Here is a 23,909-nt window from a genome sequence, read left to right on the forward strand (position 1 = left end):
GCCCACGGCCACCGCATCAATCACAAATGCCTCCTCCTATCACAATGAGAGAAGATCGCTCGAGACCAAGAACCATGACTTCATAATCTGACAAGTAAAGGCCCAATTCAGAACCTCGTAAAACACTTCCAGATGCGGCATAGACGACTGGTGCGTCAAAGGAGAGCCTAGTTAGAAACCATAAAAGCGAACCGACATCCTTCAGATTCGGAACCGTAAAGACAAGGAGCGAGACAGAACAACCTCGATGAGTCTCGAATACTCATCTACATAAGTTATCATCACCAACAACTTCCACCTAAGAGCAGAAAGATCTGAAGCACAGAAACAAGCATAAACTTCACACAACAAGAGCCTCTTCTTAGAAAGGAGACGAACCAAATGGGAGACTAAAAATAAAACACAGCAATTACAGGTGAGCGAAAAGACAAAGGCGAGGTGAAGCTGCCTACAGAGCACACACAAACCAAACATGCGACATTAAAACAAGAAAAAGCACAAGAGCGAGGAACTGATCTCGATTATGTGCAGGCGAAAAAAGATGGCTTTTTACAGACTACAGTCCCGTCGATCTCAGATCCGGCACCATCTTCCTCACACGAGCCACCAACCAAACAGAACTGAGACACTCAACCGCTTTCGCAAGACACCCAAAATCACAAAGCAAATCAACTAAATAGAAACCCCAATCGAAGGCCAAAAAACTTCCAAGAATCTAATACAAAAGCTAGAAAAGAACGATAAGCAACAAAGCAGGGAGACCAGAGCCGGTGCTAAAGGAGCCACCACACTCCGGTCTCAGATCTGAGAAAAAACTTGAGCGGCGGCTTTTAGGTTTAGACAGCAGAAAAAAAAAAAAAAAAACCCTCCTTACACCAAATCTTTATCATTCATTTGATCAGAGGGTTTTCTCGTAATAATAAAAAATTATTTATTTTATTTTTTTGGTGTCTTCAAACTTAAGATATTGTGTGAAGACATTTGGAAGAAGATGTCTCTATTTTTCTAAACTACTAGGTTTTTGAACCAACGTTTATTTAATACATTTTGGTGAATATCATATATGATTGATGATAGTTATGAAATATTATCTTATAAAACCTTTAAATTATTATTTAGATAAATTTATTATTTCAAACACATCATTTTAAAAAATATAAAATAGATAACGTTACTCTTTTAAAAATTCAAATCTGATAAAAAATCATGAATTTATACTTAAACTATTTTTCTTTTCTCTTCTTCGTCAGCTTCCTCACATTCTTCCACTGAATAATCATTCAAAGTTTCTTTTTAGACTACCACACAACTTGTTAACCAATCAAACTCCACAACCAAAATCATTGCCTCTTTTCTCGTTAAATTTGTGCAATTCATGAAAACCAACATAGTCAACACATTCACTCAATTATTGATATTTTCACCGTATACTTACTCTGTTTTAGATTCACACATATTGAAACTTCTCAAATCAAAATCCTTAATACTACAAAACTGTAAATTCTCAAACTAAAATCTTTAATACTACAAAATTATAAATTACTTGGAAAGAAAATAATATGAACAAATGTATAGCTAATAAAACATGTGTGATTGTCGTCGATCTTTCTTCTTTTAAACCTAAAAACATGACTCAAACAACATTAAATCTAGGTCTTGCGACATCAGTCCTTCTTTCTTAAACCCATAAATACTGAAAGAATATCAATTCATCTATAAAGTCATACACAAAAACATGTATTAACGCTCATAAGATATAAAAAGCCCAAACGAAGATAAATAAAATATTTTCAAGATATTTGAAAATTGAATATATAATATTTAATAATACTTAAACTTTTAATAAAATTTAATAGAGTTTAAATATTTATAATATTTTAAACTTTTTAGATGTAGTTTAAATATATATAACATTTTTGTTTTTTAGAATTAAATATTAATGATACTTAAACTTTCTATGGAAGTATTAATAGTATTTTAAAATATTCTATTAAGTTTAAATATTTATAATATTTGAATCTTTTAAAAGTTTCAATAATTATAATATTTAAAACTTTTCAACTACATTTAAAGTTTCAATACTATTAATACTTTAAAATTTTTAAACGTTTTTGAAGTTTTAATTTGCTATAATTGAAACGACCGTACCAGATTTTTTTTTAAATAAATAATAAATAATAATAATAAATAACTACAACTAGTGGTCCTATACCCACTAGCCACATAATCACAACCACAACCAACAGCGGAAATAAACAATACCAATATCCAATAAATATCCAATAATAAAATCACCAAAAACCAAATATAGCAACAATCCAATAACCAATCATCATGAAACATGGAACCAGCAACCTAGCAATGTTTTTAATGACCCAAATCTAGCAACCTAGCATTGCCAGACAACATCCAATCAAGTCCCTAGAACATCCTCCTCTTCATTGCTTTGATTCTACGATCACACTTTGCCTTTACCTGCACCACAAACACATATTGCAATGCATGAGTATTTAATAAACACTCAGTAAGGCAATCCTCTCATCTACTGGGCTATACACACAAGCAATAGAGACAACTCTAACCATCAACCAACAATCATCAAACAACAAATAACAAACCAGGACTCTGCATCGACCGACACCAACATGCATCAACCGACATCACATAGGGATGCATCGACCGACACAAGGGATGCATCGACCGATGTAAGTTACACATGCATCGACCAACACTCGCCCTGCATCGACCGACACATGCTCGACATAACACAAAAACCCTAGGTTTTACGTGCCGTCCTCGCACTTGCATCGACCGATGCAACATGCCAAGCATCATGTTTCCCGAAGCTTCTCGCCGGATCTTTGTTCCTGCAACCACAAAACTCGATCCCAAGCCACAAGAAAGCTTCCTAACGTCCCAAATAACTATCTAACAAGCCTAACAACACATAAACAAGCAGATCAGAGAAATCTTGCACTTACCTTTGCCAAGACGATTCTGAACCTTAAACAAACAAGAAAGCACTTCCACGAAGCTCCTACAATGATCCCAGCTACAGATCTCTACAGGAACAGCTTCCAACCTCCCAAAATCCACAAGAACACTCAAGAACGCTTAGGAAAACTTTTGTCTCTTTTCTATCTCTCCAAAAACGGCTAAGCCAAGACAAATGAGACAAAACTTGTGTTAAGGGTCTTCCTTAACCTAAAACGCAACGTTTAACTTAAGTCAAACTACAGAAAAGTGAACCTGCATCGACCGATACACCTACTGCATCGACCGATGCAATCACTAAACCGGGATTTCGGTTCGCGGGTGTTACAATTCTCCCCCACCAATATAGATTTGTCCTCGAATCTCAAACAACCATCAGCCAAGGACTCCCGTGCAACCGTCTACACGGCCCACACTCCTCCGACCGATCTACGAAAGGTTACCTCTAGGCGATAGACTCACGCTCCTGGCATTATTTGCTCTCGACTTTTGGACTTTCTTTTACTCACAGGCCTAAACCTTGAGTTTCTATTGGCTCCTCATCAGGCCTAAGCCTGTATGCCATAATATTGGCTCCTCATCGGGCCTTAGCCCGCATGCCATAATATATAAGGAAGTCCAATATTCATCTCTCGGGTTGCCACCCTACAGCGCGCCCCCGGATCATCATCCGAAGTCGATATACCAACCATACTCCCAAGCCATAAAGTCTCAGAATATGGCAGTACTAGGAGAACCTAAGTCCCCCAAGAGTGGCGAGCAAACAATTCTGAACACGTCTGAGTCCTATCCCTATCCAGGCTTCCTTCCTGTGGCATGTGTAAGACATCACAATGTCCTACCAACTACATATCCTCTCACTAGGATACCTCATGATCACACATGGATCATCTCACTGCCACTAGGGCCACCACAAAGGCCAAACAAATGTCCTAAACATGACCGCCACCAAGGCCAAACAAATGTCCTAAACAGGACCATCACAAAGACCATCTGTCTCGAAGGACCGTCACAAAGACCATCTATCCCGAAGGATGTAACAAAGACCATCTGTCCCGAAGGACTGTCACAAAGACCATCTGTCCAGAAGGACCGTCACAAAGACCATTTGTCCCAAAGGACCGTCACAAAGTCCATCTGTCCCGAAGGACCGTCACAAAGACCATCTGTCCCGAAGGACCGCCTAAACAGGCACTCTGGCTAAACAGCCCGCCACAAAGGCAACACAAGCCCCTACAAGGCTCACAACCACAAAAATGGACAAATTCTAACTCCTATAAAACTTTCCATTTTAGCACTTTCCACTTTTGGAAACTTCTATTTCAGGAAACTTTTCTCCAAAAACCCCGCCTCATGGAAACTTTGTACCTCGAGCACCACCTCATCTTATTACTTAGTCGCACAACCAACCACCCCAAGCGACCAAGTAAACAAGAGAGATGGGCTGGAATACTCCATTCCCGTTGTAGCCACGAATTACAGATGGAACCAGGCTAGACAAGCTCAAGTCGCGGCTTGCTTCTCGAACCACTTCTTAAACCTTGCCTTCATCCTCGCCTCTGGCTCCCAATTCTGCTCCTCTACACCATCACAGTCCAAAGGACTCTCATCAAAAGAATCTTCTTCTTCCGAATTTCTTTGATCCTCCTCTCGAGAACCCTCACTGGTCTCGCCTCCAAAGTCATGTTAGGCTGGAGATCCTCAGGAATCTTAGCTAACAACTGATCATCCTCACAGAGACACTTTCGCAACATAGACACATGGAAAATCTTATGGAAAAGCACGCATAACCTCATGTAACTCCAATATATATGCCACTGGTCCAACCCGTTCTATCACTCTGAACGGACCCATATACCTCAGACTCAACTTAGTCTCAGTCAATGAACTGTTCGGACCCCGCAATATGGCCATCTTGAGGTACACTGTGACTCCTACCTGAAACTCAAGATCTCTCCTCCTCCTATCGGCATAACTCTTCTGCCGATCCGAAGCTTCCTTCATGTTCAGCTTGAGAACCCGAATCTTCTCTGAGGTCTCCTGAACAAAATCTGCCCCGTAAATGCTCCTCTCCCCACCTGAGTCCAGCATAACGGTGTACGACACAGCCTAACATACAAAGCCTCATAAGGAGCCATCTTAATACTCGCCAGATAAATGTTGTTGTACGAAAACTCTACCAAGCTCAAGTGATCTGCCCAATGGCCTCCCCAATCCAACACGCACATCCTCAGCAAATCCTCCAGCGTCTGGATCATCCTCTCTGACTGTCCATCTGTCTGGGGATGATAAGCTGTACTCATATGCACCTTAGTACCCATCTCTGCCTGAAACGCTCTCCAGAACACTGAAGTGAACTTGGAATCCCTACCAGACACAATGCTCGCTGGCACCCCATGCAACCTGACTATCTCCTTCACATACTTCTTAGCCAAGACCGCTGCTCCATCAGTCTTCTTAATGCCCAAAAAATGTGCCGACTTAGTCAACCGGTCCACAATGACCCAAATAGCATCAAACGTCCTGGACACTGACAAACCTACCACGAAGTCCATAGTAATCATATCCCACTTCCACTCTGGATGGGAAGACTCTTCAGTAACGCTCTTGGAACCTGATGCTCAGCCTTTTCACTAGCTGACACACGTCGCACCTCGCGACCCAACTAGCTACATCCTTCTTCATCCCGACCTAATGATAGTACCTCTTGAGATCACGGTACATCTTAGTCGCTCCTGGATGAATAGAAAACTTGCTCCCATGAGCCTCTCTCAGGATGTCATGCCTCAACTCCTCATCCTTGGGCACACATATCCGACAGTGCGCCAAGATGGTACCATTATCTGAGACCTGATACTTTGAATCCACATCCTTTGAGGCATTCACCAGCACCAAGTCCTTCTTCTGAGCCAACCGCACTTTGCTCAGAAGATCTGCTCTATCAACCGCCTCCAAACCCAATGATTCCTGAGAAACAGCACACAAACTCAAAGCATTGATCTCTCCTACTAGAGACTCCATCTCCTGCTCCTGAGCTGAAGCTACCCTCTTCCGGCTCAGAGCATCTGCAACCGAGTTAGCCTTATCAGGGTAGTAGGCTATCTCCAAATCATAATCCGCAACAAGCTCCATCCACCGCCTCTGCCTCAAGTTTGCTCGGGCTGAGTGAATATATACTTTAGGCTCTTATGATCTGTAAACACCTGCACCTTTGCACCATAAAGATAAGATCTCCAAATCATGAGTAGGATAGTTGCCTTCATGCTTCCGCAACTGCCGCGAAGCGTAGGCCATCACCTTCCCATGCTGCATCAAAACACACCCCAAACCAACTCTAGATGTATTTGTGTAAACCACATAGGGTTCTCCCTGCTCAGGCAAAGCCAACACTGGCGCAGTAGTCAACATCTTCTTGAGGCTTGCAAAGCCCTCCTCACACTCCTGTGACCAAACAAAAGGAACATCCTTCCCTGTCAACTTAGTCATAGGACGTGCTATGCTCGCAAACCCCTGCACAAATCTCCTGTAGTAATCTGCCAATCCCAGAAAACTCCTTATCTTTGTGGCATTTTGCGGTCTAGGCCAATCTCTGATAGCCTGAATCTTCTCTGGATCTATAGAAAATCCATCTGCAAATACAATATGACCCAGAAAACCCATCTCACGCTGACAAAAACTGCATTTGCTCAACTTAGCAAACAACTTCTGCTCCCGTAGCTTCTCCAGAACTGCCCTCAAATGCACTACATGCTCCTCAGGACTCTTAGAATAAATCAGGATATCGTCGATGAAGATGATGACAGATACATCCAGAAACTCCTGAAACACAATGTTCATCAATCTCATAAACGCTGCTGGTGTGTTAGTCAACCCGAAAAGCATCACCACAAACTCATAATGCCCATACCTCGTCCTGAATGCAGTCTTCCTCACATCTGCCTCATCTATCAGTATCTGATGATAACCCGTCGCCAGATCTACCTTGGAGAACCAAGTAGCACCCCTCAACTGATCCAACAACTCATCGATCCTCGGATGAGGGTACTTGTTCTTCACAATGACCTGGTTCAAACCCTTGTAATCAATACACAACCGGAAACTCTCATCCTTCTCCTTGACAAACAACACTGGTGCTCCCCACGGTGATACACTATGACGGATGAATCCCTTACTCAACAAATCCTCTAGCTGCTTTTGAAGCTCTGCCATCTCTGCAGGAGCCATTCTGTAAGGAGCCTTGGATAACGGCATCGTCCCTGGTTCCAGTTCAATCGTAAAAGGATCAGACCGAGATGGTAGTAACCCCTGCAACGACTGGAACACACCCTCAAACTCCTCTACAACCGGAATACCGCTAACCATAGACTTCCCCACTGACTCTGGCATAGATATGGTAACCAAATAAGCCTCATGGCCCTTCTCGATCATCTTCCCAGCCTGAACGGCCGAGATCACGAGACTCCCCGAAGTCGGTCTAATACCCTTAAAAACCAACTTCCCTCCTGAACGCTCAAACTCCACTCTACCCCGATAGCAATCCAAATGCACCATATGCCAATGCAACCAATCCATCCCGAGAATAACATCATACAACTCCACTGGACTGATAAGCAAATCCGCTGGCCACGACTCCCCTGCGATCTGAACATCAATTCCTCTGGCTCGTCCAATAACCCTCAGGAACTTGCCTCCTGCAACTCTAACAACTCTTGTACGCTCCCCATGATCCCCTCTGATCTCCGCACTCTTTGCACACTCTGGAGTAATGAAGCTATGAGAAGCTCCAGAATCAAACATAACGTGGGACTTAAACCCACCCACCAACAAGGTTCCTACACAAACCTCATGTGTTGAGAACCTAACAGTTTATCACAAACAAACATAAAATCTGAACCTACTGATATTCACAAAGTTTAAGTACCAGAAATTATACATGTGATCGCCCCGGCACTGGTTCCACCAGTCTCTGCTGTCGTGTAAACCCGTGACGCCTGCTCAATCTGTGCCACCTGCTGCCATCCCGGCTGCACCTGCTGCAACGCTGCCACTGCCACCGGCTGCAACTTGGGACACAAGGGCCTGATGTGCCCTGGCTCCCTGCAATGATAGCATACACGAACCGCTGCCGTCAGAGCACTCCTCTTGGGAAAGCTAGCAATCATGTGATCCTTGCTCCCACAACCAAAGCAACTCGCACCACTCAGCCTCTGCATAGCCTCCCACCTCCTCTTGGTTCCTTGCGCAGGCTTGCCGCCCTTGCTAGAACCTCCATGATGATGAGATTTACTAGGCTGAACTGCTGGACTAACGGTCACTGACTGTGCCCGGATATCCTCCTCGATCTCTGCCGTAGTCTCAACCAGCCTTGCAAGCATAGCGTAACTCCGTCCTCTACAATGGACCCTCAAGTCATCACGAAGAGCCCTCATAAACCTCCTGATCTGGGCCTCCTCTGACTCCATAACCCGACCCCCATAACATAGAAGCCAACTAAACTCCGAATCCAGCTCTCGCACTGACCGCATCCCCTGAGATAACTAAAGGAACTACACCTCCACCCGATCCAATGCCTCCCTCGGGAAATACTTGAGGTTGAACTCCCCTACGAAGACAGTCCAAGTCATCTCCCGATGCACTCTCCTAGCAGCCACTGATCTCCACCACACCTGAGCATCACCAATCAAATGGTGGACCCCAATATCCACCCAAAACTCCTCAGGACATCTCAGAGTATGGAAGTTACGTTCCAAACTCTTCCTCCACGCATCTGCAGCAGTAGGGTCTGTACCACTCGAAAACTTCGCAGTCTTGATGCCCTTCATCTCCTTGAGCATGGACAAATAATGACCATGTGCTCCCACATATGCAGCCACTGGCTACCGCTACTCTGCCACCACTGGTGGCACTACCTGAGCCTGAGTCGGCACCACTACTGGCAACCGCTCCAAAACCTGTGCTAACAAGCCCGCAAGATCCACTCTAGGAACTCCACCCGCTGGGACTCCCACACCCGGGACCCTAACATCACCGGCCACTGGAGCATCAACACCGCCCCCTCCGGCCACACTCATGGAATCCCCCTGGACACCCTGCGACTCGCCAACACCCTCAGCTGTCACACTCTGGTCCGCAGTCTCACTACCTCTGGGACCCTGCCCCTACCACAACCACGTACGCGTCCATGACCACGACCACGACCAGCAACAGCACCCTCTCTAACCATCTTCACTACCATGAACAGAAGGCTAAGCACACAGTTAACATAACACAAAAACATAAACTCACCGTGGAATCACACTGTAGGCTCGAAGAGGATGTTCTAAGACTCCATGCCACACACAATTGACTAACTCACATAATAAATCAAGACATGCAATCCCAAATATCTACAACAGAAACCTAGTGAATCCAATCCTAGAACCGTAAGGGCTCTGATACCAAACTGAAACGACCCGACCAGTTTTTTTTTTTAATATATAAAATATAATAATAATAAATAACTACAACTAGTGGTATACCTACTAGCCACCTAACCACAACCACAACCAACAGCGGAAATAAACAATACCAATATCCAATAATAAAATAACCAATAACCAAATATAGCAACAATCCAATAACCAATCATCAGGAAACATGGAACCAGAAACCTAGCAATGTTTCTAATGACCCAACTCTAGCAACCTAGCAATGCCAGACAACATCCAATCGAGTCCCTAGAACATCCTCCTCTTCATTCCCTTGATTCCACGATCACACTTTTCCTTTACCTGCACCACAAACACATATTGCAATGTATGAGTATTTAATAAACACTCAGTAAGGCAATCCTCCCATCTACTGGGCTATACACACAAGCAATAGAGACATCTCTAACCATCAACCAACAATCATCAAACAACAAATAACAAACCAGGACTCTGCATCGACCGACACCAACATGCATCAACCGACACCACATAGGGATGCATCGACCGACACAAGGGATGCATCGACCGATGTAAGTTACACATGCATCGACCAACACTCGCACTGCATCGACCGACGCATGGTCGACATAACACAAAAACCCTAGGTTTTACGCGTCATCCTAGCACTTGCATCGACCGATGCAACATGCCGAGCATCGTGTTTCCCGAAGCTTCTCGCCGGATCTTTGTTCCTGCAACCACAAAATTCGATCCCAAGCCACAAGAAAGCTTCCTAACGTCCCAAATAACCATCTAACAAGCCTAACAACACATAAACAAGCAGATCAGAGAAATCTCTAGCTTAGATAAGCCATGGTCCTGCACTTACCTTTGCCAAGACGATTCTGAACCTTAAACAAACAAGAAAGCACTTCCAGGAAGCTCCTACAACGATCCCAACTACTGATCTCTACAGGAACATCTTCCAATCTCCCAAAATCCACAAGCACACTCAAGAACGCTTAGAAAAACTTTTGTCTCTTTTCTATCTCTCCAAAAACGGCTAAGCCACGACAAATGAGACAAAACTCGTGTTAAAGGTTTTCCCTAACCCAAAACGCAGCATTTAACTTAAGTCAAACCGCAGAAAACTGAACCTGCATCAACCGATGCACCTACTGCATCGACCGATGCAATCTCTAAACCGGGATTTCGTTTCGCGGGTGTTACAATAATAAACAAATAAAACTTTTAAATTTAGACGCCTGACAAATCAAGCTTCATGGTTTCCAGCCATCTTCTAAAATTTTCTAGCCGATGTGGATGTTAACATACAATATTTATAAGTACTAGATGAATACCTATGCGCGGGCTTATCGCTTACCGTTTTTCAAAACAGTTTTGCTAATAATTTTTTATGTACAGTTTATTTTAGCTTTTCTTTAATTGTAGAAAACTTGAAAATATAATTTGACAGTTCATTGTTTTAATACTTCACATATGTTTTTTCATTTTGTAATTGACTTATTGTATACATGCATAAATAATTTTGTTTTGAGAGATTTAAACATTCTACAATTCTTGTCTAAAATTTCAAAAGAAAATATAGCTTGATCTAAGGATGCATATTTGGTAACAAAGAGTTTTTTGGTTGAATAAATTTTACATTCATTAAAAAGAAAAGCTTATCTATTTAGATATATTTGGTTCTCAATTAAATACTATGAATCACTAACATTTTCTGTTATCAAGAATTGCAGCTTGGCAAACTCTTAATAGATATAATTAAAATAGAAATTTTCCTTTCATGTTAGTTCTTCAATTTTTGAATATAACTCTAATTTGGTTTTTAATAAGAATTTCATTCAGTTTTCTTTTTAACAACTTCTAAATATTATAATATGAAAACCAACAATCATGAATTTATTCAACTATCTTCCTCTTTGTCTCTTTATTTTTCTAAACCAACATTATACAGTTTTATTCAACATCTTCTATTTGACAGTGAACAGAACCCCAATCTTCTTTATATATAAAAATTTATTTCTTTAGGGACAAACTTATATGAATTTTTCTACAATATTAACCAATATATCTATCACTGCCGCAACTCTTCAAACTATTGACAAAATTGTAACACCTAAAGCATATGCCCATGCATTCATGGTTTACGCCAAGAGGAAGAAGTGGCGCTTTGATTCACTCCCAATGTACTTTTGACTTTTGGTGATGCATCTATTTTCTTGGGACATGCTCTAAGCTTCTCTAAATTACTTATGTAACTATTACACTGTTTGTGATATAAAAAAATAAAAAAATGAAAAATGTTTCATATTCCTTTAAGTTTATTTAGATCTGTTTGCTTTTATTGAGGATGGATAAACAGGTAGCACTCTCTCCACTGCTGATGTGTTACTCAAATGGAGAGAGTTGGCCATTTTCATAATATAGATTATAATATAAAATTTTTACATAATTTTAAAAATATTAAATATTGAGTGACTGATCCCGATTGGTCATTTAAAAAATTTTAATATAGGCAATTCTGAAAATTTTAAAAATATTAATCAGTGAGATATCGAATTCTTATTGGCTGTTCTAAATCCTATGTAGACAGCTTTACGAGCTTATAGTTTCTCTTTTTATTTAGTATAAATTTACGTATATTTTGTAAATTTTTTTTGTAAAATATTGTTAGAGAATAGAGGTACTCTATCAGATAATGGGGGTTGATCGGTAATTCTAACCAGTGGGAGAAATATATCCCATTTTAGTAATTTAAACAATACAAACCACACATCTGTCGGCGTCGGATCCCACATTTTATGATTCTAGTTGTAGAAAATTCATTGAATGCTTTTAAAAAGAAAGTGAACTAGACTTGCTTTTTAATATAAATTAATGTAGAAAATAAACAAGATTTTATTTTAGAAATAAGTGTTGTAGTAGGTAGGCCTGGGCAAATAAATCGAACCCGAAGAACCGACCCGAATCCAACCTGCAAAAACCCCAACCCGACCCGAACCGCTTCTGTATAAATAACTATTCGGTTTTCGTTTCCAAATACCTACAGGTATCGGGTATTACCCGAACCGAACCCGAGGAACCGACAATATCTGTTTGAACCCGAGGACAATTATACAGCATATACACCTTATCCCTTATGAATCGGCGATGATTTGATTTCATAAAACCGTTTGCCTTATCCTCCCTCTCCGAATCCTTGTGAATCTTCCTAAAAATCATAGCCATGGAACTTGCCTGATTTTGTCCGATTTCAAGAATCTTTTGGTTTTATAAACCAAAACCCATCCCCAAAACCTAAGTCCGCCGTTAGCTTCATCGTTGGGTACTTGGGTTCTCCGATCATAGGGAGCTAGAAATCGATCAGGCAAGCTTAATTGTAAGCTTCATTCTCTTCTTTTTCTTTAATTATTGATTTGTTTATGTCTGAAACTATGTTGATTACTTGATACTATTTCTGTACTTGGTCTTTTTTGGTCGAATTTTTATATGTTTGATTCACATTGAATTTGATTTTTTGGGTCGAATTCTCTTCTTTGTTTTGTTCATAGCTGTTAATTTAGAATTTTAGATACATAACTTAATTGTTTGCTTTTTCAAATGCTATGTAAATGAGTAGTATCGTGAGTAACAGAGAGATAAATCGAATCGTTCTAAATTTTAGATAAAGCTAGTACTCGATCAATTGTAAGCTTCCATCTCCTCTTTATTGATTCTAGTTTTATATTTCTTAGCTTTATTGTATAATTGTTTTGATTTTTACTTCTTTTAGATTTATATCTTTAAAGAGAAACAAATTTTTTGGTTTGTGAAATTTCTTAGCTAGAGACTTTTGTTGCTGCTGCTACTACTCTGATCTTGTGTGAATTTCAAGTGTGATTCTTATGCATTGTTCATTACATGAAACAGTTTGATTTGTTGGAAGTGTGATTCTTATGTAAATGAGATTTTTTTTGGTCGAATCTGAATGGGAATGCTTAGCTAGTGTTATAGTTCTTAGCTAATGTAATGTTGTTGCTGCTGCTACTACTCTGATCTTGTATGAATTTCAAGTGTGATTCTTATGCATTGTTGACTAGATGAAACAGTTTGATTTGTTGGCAGTGTGATTCTTATGTAAATGAGATTTTTTTTTTTTTTGGGTCGAATATGAATGGGAATGCTTAGCTAGTGTTATAGTTCTTAGCTAATGTAATGTTGTTGCTGCTACTTCTCTGAATGCTACTAATCGGATTATAGTTCTTAGCTAATTTAATGTAATGTTGGTCGAATCTGAATGGGAATGCTTAGCTAGTGTTATAGTTCTTAGCTAATGTAATGTTGTTGCTGCTACTACTCTGAATGCTACTAATCAGATTATAGTTCTTAGCTAATGTAATGTAATGTTTTAATCCGATTATCTTTCAAATGTAGTAGATGGATTCTTCGAACAACCACAACGCCAATGATGAGAACACACAAGGACAAGGAGATAGGTGTAAGATGCCTCCACCAAGTGATAAAAGTAAAGGGAAGAGGAAAGAAGCTCCACGAGGTGATGATGATGGTGGTAAACCTAAGAAGGTACCTGTTCAATGGTCTAAAGTCTGGAACCATTTCACAAGACAAGAGAAGAATCCGAATCTGGGTGATTGTCACTATTGCAAGAAGTCCCTTGTATGTCCAACTAAACAAGGGACTTCAAACTTGAAGAAGCATTTGGATACATGTAAACCGTACAAGGCATGGAAAGGGCGCCAGACACAAGTTGTTATTAGTAATGATGGAAAGCTGCAAGATGGAAGACTAACAGAGAGTGTCTTCCGAGAGGCTTCAAATGAAATGCTTGTTTTGACAAAATTGCCATTTGCGTTTATTGAGTGTCTGGCATGGAAACACTTCTGCAACAAGTGTAATTTATTCAAGCCTCATTCAAGAAGAACAGCTAGTAGAGATATAATTCAGATGTATCTGGCCAGGAAAGCATCTTTGAAGGCTTGGCTATCTTCTCAGCAGCATAGAGTGTCTCTTACTACTGACATATGGACTGCTAAAGTTACACGAGCTAGTTACATGGTGATTACTGTGCATTTTGTGGATGCAGAATGGCGCTTAAGGAAGTTGATTCTTGGATTTAAGTATATCACGGATCACAAGAGCAACACAATATCAAAGGTTTTACTTGAATGTCTTGCTGATTGGGGCATAGAGAAGTTATTCACCATCACAGTCGACAGTGCAACTGCCAACAGTAATGGATTGAAGAAGTTTGTTGAAGAGCTTAAGTTATTGAGGCATGATTCTTTAGTGTTAGATGGGATTTACTTGCACATGAGGTGTTGTGCTCATATCATCAACTTGATTGTTAGGGATGGTTTGTTTGAAGTGGGTGATAATGTGGCAGTTGTTCATAATGGAGTGCAGTATGTTCGGTCTTCAGGTCCAAGATGTGACTCATTTGAGCAAAAGGTTGTTTCAGGGAAGATGACTAGGGGGAGTTTGCCAATGGATATGAGGACAAGGTGGAATTCTACATACTTGATGTTGACAAGAGCCATGAATTTTAGGTTGGCTTTCCAGAAGATGGAGGATGAAGACAAGTTATATAATGACTACTTTATAGAACTTGACAATGGGGTGAAACGGAAAGGACCACCTTCTTACACGGATTGGAGGGCAATAGAGAGGTTAGTGAAGTTTCTTGGCTTATTCTACACTGCTACTTTGGTTGTCTCAGCTTCGACTAAGACTTGTTCATACAAGTGTTATGGTGAAATTGTCACTATAGAGAAGAATCTCTTGACTTTGAGCAATAGTTATGATAGTGAACTAAGCAAAATGGCGATTGAAATGAGAGAGAAGTTTACTAAATATTGGGAAGGGATCAAAAATATTAACAAGATGTTGATTGTTGCTAGTGTGTTCGACCCTAGACAGAAAATGCAGTTTGCTAAGATGTGCTTTGACAAACTCTATGGAAAAGATAGTCAAGAAGCTAAGGGTATGTGCACATCTGTTTATGATGTCATGAAGGATATGTTCAAGGAATATAGTGTCAACTACAAAGGATCAAGCACACAATCATCTCAATCGATTCCATCTTCTTCTGGTGCTACAAAAGATCGGTTTATATTTGAATCAGTCTCAAGTGATTTTGCAGAAGAAATCTCTGAGTTTGAAAGGATGGACAATGCTTACACTGAAATGGTTAAGGAAAATGGACTTGATGATGAAACAAAAGATGAGTTAGATATATATCTCAAGGATGCTATAGAGACTCCTAAAACCCTTCCTGGAATAGAATGGGATGTTTTTTCTTGGTGGAGACTCAATAGTCAGAAGTTCCCTGTTTTATCTGAAATTGCAAAGGATGTTTTAGCAATGCAAGTGTCCTCCGTTGCCTCTGAAAGTGCTTTCAGCACTAGTGGTCGAATCATTGAGCCTCATAGGAGCTGTTTAACTCATTACATGGTGGAGGTGTTGATGTGCACTGAGCAATGGATGAAACAAGATATGAAGATTACTGAAAAAGATTACTTGCAAACTCACAGATCCTTGTTGATATTGAACTATTTGATAGTCTTCAGAAAGGTAAGTTTTAAATTTATGTTTAACTTTTTACTTTTTTGTAACAGTTAAGTAACATTTGTTGTTGTTTGTTTTCAGAGTTTCGAAATGAAAACAACTAGGACTCAACCCGAAATAGGAAACATTATACTCGGCTATTAGGTAACTTCATTTCTTTCATATTTTTGTTCTTTCAAATGAGTTCTAGTTTTAAAAATGTTTGGTCTGATGTAACAGGTCATAATCTATGGATAATCTGTTAAAAGGCTGCTAATGCTGGAAATGATTCTTCTTTCTTTGTTTCTTTCACTCTATCAGTTTATCACTCTATCAGTTTCATTTGTTTAAGATTTTAAGTTATGCTTTTCTTTGTTGGGATGCTTATTTTGCTACTTTGGTTGGTGTTTGACTTGTTTTACATTAAAATGCTCAAAACATGGTTTAATTTGTGTTTTAGTTCATTGTTTCTTATTGAATTTGTTAGATTATACAACTGCTTTTACAGGTATATTTCAGGTTTTTTTCGGGTTTTGTGGGTACATTTCAGGTTTTTGTGGGTACTTTGGATATGTTCGAGTAGTTACTATCCATAACCGAATATATTTTGGATACATTACAGGTTTCCTAAAGTCAATACTCAAATAACCTGAACCCGATAGGAACCGAACCTGACCCCGACCCGAAATTATATGAACACCTGCTCGGATCCTATATTAGTAAACCCGAAAAACCCGAACCCGAATTATCCAAACCTGACCTCGAACCGAACACCCAAATGCCCAGGCCTAGTAGTAGGTATGATTTGCGATTCAAGCTCCTTTTCTTGGGACTATAGAGTTCTATATATTCTACAGACTCCTATATTCAACAATTCTTTCTGACTCTTATTGGGAGGTTGATGAATCCGGTTATGGGATGGATTCTTTAGTAGCTAATCTGCCTAAAATCAGGAAGATGGAGGATAAGGTGGTGGGAGCGGACCTCGGGTAGGGTACCTTTCAGTTTAACTTTGAAACAGAAGGGGATCTCCATTTTGTGTTATAAAATGGTTTGTACCATTTCGATGGTTGAATGGTTTCTTTGGTGAGGTGGGAGCTGATCATATCATCCTCATATCCTTCTGCTATCAACTTTTGGGCGAAGGTGGCTGGTATTCCTATGCACTTGTGGGAGGTGGCAACCTTAGAAGAAATTGGTAAGAAAATTGGTATAATCCAAGAGTTAGATGAGGAGTTTAGTAGTCTTTGTGTTACTGTTAATGGTTTTAATCCTCTTCTTTTCAAGTTGGTGGTGCCTTTTGATACAAGTGATGAAGTTGTTGTATCTCTTGATTATGAGAAATTGGTAGGTTTATGTGAGCATTGTTCTCGGCTGACTCATGAGACGAGAGTTTGTCAGGATTTGAAGAAGGTTTCTAGTGGTCATGTTTTTGAAGAACAAAATGATAAAAGGGGTGGTCAGAGGCAACCTTCTTTGGTTAAGCAAGAGTTGCATCATAATGTTGGAGTGTGGGATCAGAGAAGCCAAGAAAGTATGCTAAGAGAGTATTAGACTTTTAGAAGCTGGATTCTGGTGAGCATGGTCACTTTCCTCAGCAACGGTCTGGTGACATTGGTAGTTCTGGTTATTGTCAACAAGAAAGGAATCAAGTTCCGGCTTGGAGTCAAAAGAGGCTTGATGTTTAATTTGGTGAGGGTGGTGGAAGGAGAGGATCTCAGTTTGTTGGAGGGGATACTTTGAGTCAGGCTCCCACTTATCACCTCAATAGGAAGGTGGTTAGGCTGGTTTGGCCTAAACCATTGTACAAGGTTAAACAAAATTCCAATGAGAAGAGGTTACAGGTTGATGGTGGTAATGCTCCTTTGGGTTCAGTGAGTGGTGGCTCACAGGTGGATCTGGAAATGGTGGATTCTCCACTTACTGGAGTTGGTACGGTTTCTGCTGACTTGGATTTTGTGGAGAAAGCGATGACCTGCTTGAGAAATCGATGATATTCCCTCGGAGAATGTTGGTGCTGCGGATGTTCCCAATGATGCTTCCCTTACGAATTTGGGAACATGTCTTATAAGCGAGGAAGCTAGTCTCCAGAAAGGTAACCCTATTTCTTCAGCTTTGTTAGGAATGGATATAGGTGATTCTAAATAAGGCTATGCAGATTGTTAATTTAGGGAATCAGACTGGCAACAGAGTGAGGATTACGAGTCCCACTGCTAAAAAAGGTGTTAGTGGTATTAGGAAGCCTGTTATGTCCTTGGCTTCTCCTGGGAAATGTTTACTTGCTATGGCCTTGTCTAAACCTACAGGTGATGGTAACAAACAGAGGGTGATGGGGGAAACAGGTGCACAAAACAATGGATGGTACAAATATTGGTGGTGTTCGTCAAGTTAAGAGAGAAGCAATGGCGCTCCCAAAACCATCGGCTCAAACGTGAAGATCATGAGCTAGAACTATCAGGGAATAGGGGCAGACATGACAGAAGATTATTTGGGGGATTTGTGGAATAAGCATCGACCAAACATTTATATTTATCACAAACAAAGAAATTTTTTTCGTAGTTGGTAAAGTTTAAAAATAAGTTTGGTTTTAATAAGTTGTATATTGTTGAGCCTCGCAGGGCCAATGGAGGTTTAGCTTTGTTTCTTATGGATGAAATAAAACTATCTATTTTATATGATATTTATGTTCAAGCGTTTTTTGGTCAACAATTGGTGTATTTGTCCTCTATTAATGTTGACCCTGTTCCTCACCTGCAAGAATGGTATGGGATAAGTTAATTCAAATTGGTTCTTTTAGAATTGATCATTGGTTTATGATTGGAGATTTTAATGAACTTATTGGAAATCATGAAAAAGGGTGGTGTTTTGAGGCTGAGTTCTTCCTTTTTACCCTTTGTTTCTATGATCACTCACTTTGGTATGCTAGAATTTCCTTACAATGGTGAACAATTGTCTTGGCGGGATAATAGACGTAATAATCAGATTATTAGATGTTGTCTAGATCGCGCTCTAGGCATTGAAGATTGGCATTGTCTTTTTCCTCATTCGAAAGTCGATTATTTAGAGATGATTGGCTCCAATCATTGCCCAATTTTAACAACTTGTGTGAAATCAGTAGAGCGGCGCTGTAGGCGATTTCGATTTGATTAGTGTCAGTTCGAGAAAGATGGTCTTTCTGGGGCAATGGGGACAAGTTGGAATTACACGAAAATTTTGAACTCCTGTTTTTGTGGATAAACTTAAGAATTGTCGGAATTCAATTTCTTGGTGGAGAAAAAATTATTATTATTTTGGGCATTCTCATATTTCTGATCTAAATGCGGCTTTGCAAGAGGCGAAGATGGATGATTCGACTTCTCCGGAGGAAATCCGGAGTATAGAAAGGAATTTGAAAGAGGCATATCAGGATGAGGAAATGTATTGGCAACAAAAAAGTAGGAAGTTTTGGCTAAGGGTTGGCGATAAGAATACAAATTTTTTTCATGCTTCTACTAAACAGCGGCGGGTGAGAAACATGATTGTTGGTTTATATGGGCTAGACGATGTTTGGGATGAGTCAATCTACGAAATGGAGAGTATTGCATTGACTTAGTTTCCCGATCTTTTTAAGAAATCTAAGGTAAATGGTATTTCAGCGATGGTTCAAGAGGTTACTCCACTTATTATGGAGAGCATGAATAGGGACTTAACTAGAAAGATCTCCGAATCAGAAGTTCATAAGGCTTTGTCTGCGATGCATCCGGAGAAAACACCAGGTCCTGATGAGATGACAGTATTGTTTTTTAAAAGCTTTTGGTCCTCATTAAGGGAATTTGGTCGCCTTGGTTAAAGAATTTTTTCGTATTGGACGTTTTGACAATCGATTAAATGAGACAAACATTTTTCTTATTTTGAAAGTTGATAAACCTTAGCGTATGGCGGAATTTAGGCCTATTAGTTTTTGTAATTTTAGTTATAAGATTATTTCAAAGATCCTGTGTTTTAGGCTCAAAAGATTTTTGCCTTCTCTTATCTCAGAAACTCAATCAGCTTTCATTTTCGGTAAACTTATAACGGATAACATTTTGGTTGCTCAGGAGATGTTTCATGGGTTAAAAACAAATCGGCATTATAAATCGGAGTTTTAAGCTTTCAAAACGAATATGAGCGAAGCCTATGATTGGGTTGAATGGGATTTTTTGGGAGCGGTTTTGGCTAGGTTGGGCTTTGATAGCAAATGGATTTTTGAATTATGGGGTGTGTAACCTTGGTCTCCTACCATGTTCTTCTTAATGGTCAGCCACATGGTTCCATTATGCCATAGAGGGGTTTAAGACAAGGGGACTGTAACACCCCAACCCTAAAATTTCATACCAACATGTACTTGTCTGATGTTTAACTTAGGGTCTATTGATTTTTATTTCTTTCATTCAACAATATGCGCCAGCGGTTAAGTAGAAACGGGTCAAATTAAACGTAAAACATACATCCAAATTCCATATGAGGTTCTAGTACAACGAGAGTCATGCAAATAGACTATTACATTGTTTTAAAATACTAGACCAAACATAAAACTACCAAAGCCACCATCTTCTCCCTTCCTTGCCTTCGTCACACGAGCTGGTCTGTAATGACCCTCACTACAGGAAAAAATTATCCTAAGGAATTGATCCGGGAAGGGTTTAAAAAGAAAGAGAGACCGAAGTAAAGAAGAAGTGTCGAAGGATGTCCGAAGAAAGATTACTTGCTTGGTAGTCTGATCAGTTGGCTGAACAGACGGATGAGCGTACCAGACGTACGTGGGATGAACGATCGTACCGGACATACACGGGACGAACCAGTTCGCGAACCAATGTCCGTCAGGACGAGACCATAATCAGATTGTGTTGCGAGTGGTGGGAAGGATCCCACTAAGAAGAATATTTAAACCATAAAAATAGAGTTTGTAGGGGAAAACCCACTAAGTGATTAAATTAATTAAAAATTAAGCACTAAGTGGAAAAATATTCTACTAAGTGATTAATTAAATCACAAAATGAGAGAAAGTGAAGGGGAATATTTCCTTGGGCGCCACTTGTGACTTGGAGAAGAAGGAGGGCGACACCTCACCCCCAGAGGTGTCACCACAAAAATTAACAAGTGTTGAGTAGGAGAATGTCATCATGACACATCACCCCTTGGGTGTGGCTTAAGGAGCTCGCCCACACTCTCTTTAAACACCACTCTTCTTCTCATTTTTTTTAGAAGAGAAAGAGAGAATTTTCGCCTAAAGTCTGTTGGAAAGAATAGTGAGAAGTTGAGAGAAATCTGCTTAAGTGTGAGAAGTTTGGACCGATCGTTGATGCGTCTGCGAGAAGTGTCGAAGCCAGCAAGGTTGAATTGGAGAAGCTTGAGTTCTTCGAAAATCTATGAGTTCACGGAGCATTGATCTGATCTAGTTCGAAGTTGGGAGACTCTTTCTAGATTTGGTTTGCATATGTATTTAGCTTACATCTTCTTGATTTTCTTGAAGTTTTGCATCTGAATTTGTTTGGTGAAGTGTTGAGTTGAACTCCAAGGTAGATCATGTTCGTGATCCTTGATCCATTCGTGTGATCTATTGCATGTGAGGTTAAATATTGATACTTGTTGTTTATGTGTTCGTTAAGACCATAAACTTAAGTATCAATTAATTGTGAACTCCATGGTAGATCGTGTTTGTGATCCTTGATCCATCCATTTGATCTATTGCATGTGAGATTAAGAGATAATACCTTTTGTTTTTATGTGTTCTTTAAGCCCATAAACTTAAGTATCAATTGTGAACTCCATGGTAGATCTTGTTTGTGATACTTGATCCGTCCATCTGATCTATTGCATATGAGGTTAAGAGATAATACATGTTGTTTTTATGTGTTCTATAAGACCATAAACTTAAGTATCAATTGTTGGATGGTCTTAGTGCGTGGTGTTTGTGACGGGAGGTCCGACTAGCCATAAGTGCACTAAGAATGGAGATGTGACTGAACTTCCTTATGGAACCGTCTCAACATGCAGCCTTGACTTAGTTGTTGTGAATAGCTCGGTGGATTGGTTCGCTACCTTGGTCGAGGCTGTCTAAACGACGGTGTAGTTGGTGTTTTTGATATTTCTATATTTTGTCTCTCCCTAGCATATATTTATCATGCATTTAGCTAGGATAACTCATTGCTTTGCATCATTTTCTAGTCCTTTCTATACACTCTACATGTCTAGGTAGTTCTTGCATCATCCTTGCATACATTGTGCATTTCGGAGTATTTCAGGTATCTATGAGATGTCAGGAACACATCACTCGACCCATCTAATGCACAACACTCTCGGAACCGTCTCTCGAGCATCTCAGTACCCCGATCGAGCCCCTCTCTCGAGTCAGTCTCATCTGCTCGATCGAGCCACCCCGTTCGAGCCGTTACACTCGAGTGGGATATACCTTTCGACGTCTTCATCAAAGTTGTAGGGAATTGAGTCATCTTTCGAATGCCGTTTATTTCAAGCCAATCGTAGATGTTGTTCAATATTTATCATCGTTTTAGTGGATGCATATACACCCAGCTCGAGCCAAAACCACTCTGGATCGAGCCAACACCACCCCATTCGCGCCGTTCCACTACAGTGGGATTCAGCTTTCGACGTCTACATCAAAGTTGTAGGGAATTGAGTCCTCTTTCCAACACCGTTTATTTAAAGCCAATCGGAGGTGTGGTTCAAGAGTTATCATTGTTTTAGTGGATGCGTATACACCCAGCTCGAGCCAAAACCACTCTGGATCGAGCCAACACCACTCTTGTTCGAGCCAACACTTATTGAACCTGAGCAGAATGTTAAAAAGTAATGGCTAGAAAAGACATTCTAGAGGGGTCTAAAAAACCTCTCTATGACCCTCCCAAAGCATAAGGAGTATGCAAAGTCAAGCTAGGGATTTTAAACAAGCCCCCTTGGGAGGAAGTCCCAAAGGTATCATTGTAAATATTTTTTAGGTTCCTTGTATTTTTGATTTTTGTTTTTCGTTTTCTGGTGTTCAGGAATCTACAGAAGGGAGTATGAGCAATACAAAAGGAAAAGTGAAAGTAGCAGTCAAAAGACCCAGTTGACCAGGAAGCTCAACACCCGCGGAACTTGACTCGACCGGCACCAGCACATCACGCTCGCGACTCGACCTTCCCGTATCTCTCACTCAAGCCGCTGTTCTTGCCGTTCCGAACAGACGAATTGAGCCGATCTTCCCAGCTGCCTCACTCGAGCCGCCGTCTCCAATCTCGTTTCGACACCGCTCGACCGACATACATCTGTCTTCAATTCAACTACGTCGATCGAGCCAATCTCCGCCACCACTCTCGAATTGATCTCCCACTCGCTCAACGCCCATCAAGCCACATTTGTGCTTCTCAATCGAGCCACTCTCGTCGCTCCCGCCGAACTCACCCGCTCGAGGCGACCAGTCCGGAGATCAGTGTCTAACTCGAACCAACTTCTCAACCAACCAGCTGAGGTCACTCCTGCGGATCCAAAAAAAGGTGAAGGACAAAGTCAATATAACGCTCCTCCTTGGGCGAGCACCGACTCCCTCTTCTACTACTGAGGTACTCCTACCTTCCCTTGTATATACCATTTCATTCTTGCATTGTTTCTGTTGTGATTCTTAAAACCTCCTGCAAATTTTTCTTACATAGGAGACTGTGTAATTTAAGTTTGGAGAGGGTTTGAGATGATGTATCTGATGTTGTGTTTTGTGATTCTTATTTCAATTTTTGCATCATATCATGTTTGAGTTTGCATCCATCTATTTGCATAGAAAAACTCAAAAAAAAATTGAAAAAAAAAATCGAAAACTTTCACAAAAACAGAGTGTTCATGTAGTTTGCATTTGCATATTAGGATTGAGTCTAGTGTTATTCATATAGGGTTGTTGCATTTAGCATAGGGGTTGATGATGATTGT

The sequence above is a fragment of the Camelina sativa genome, chromosome 11 (genome assembly GCF_030686135.1).
Source record: "Camelina sativa cultivar CO46 ecotype springtype chromosome 11, ASM3068613v1".
Lineage (NCBI taxonomy): Eukaryota > Viridiplantae > Streptophyta > Magnoliopsida > Brassicales > Brassicaceae > Camelina > Camelina sativa.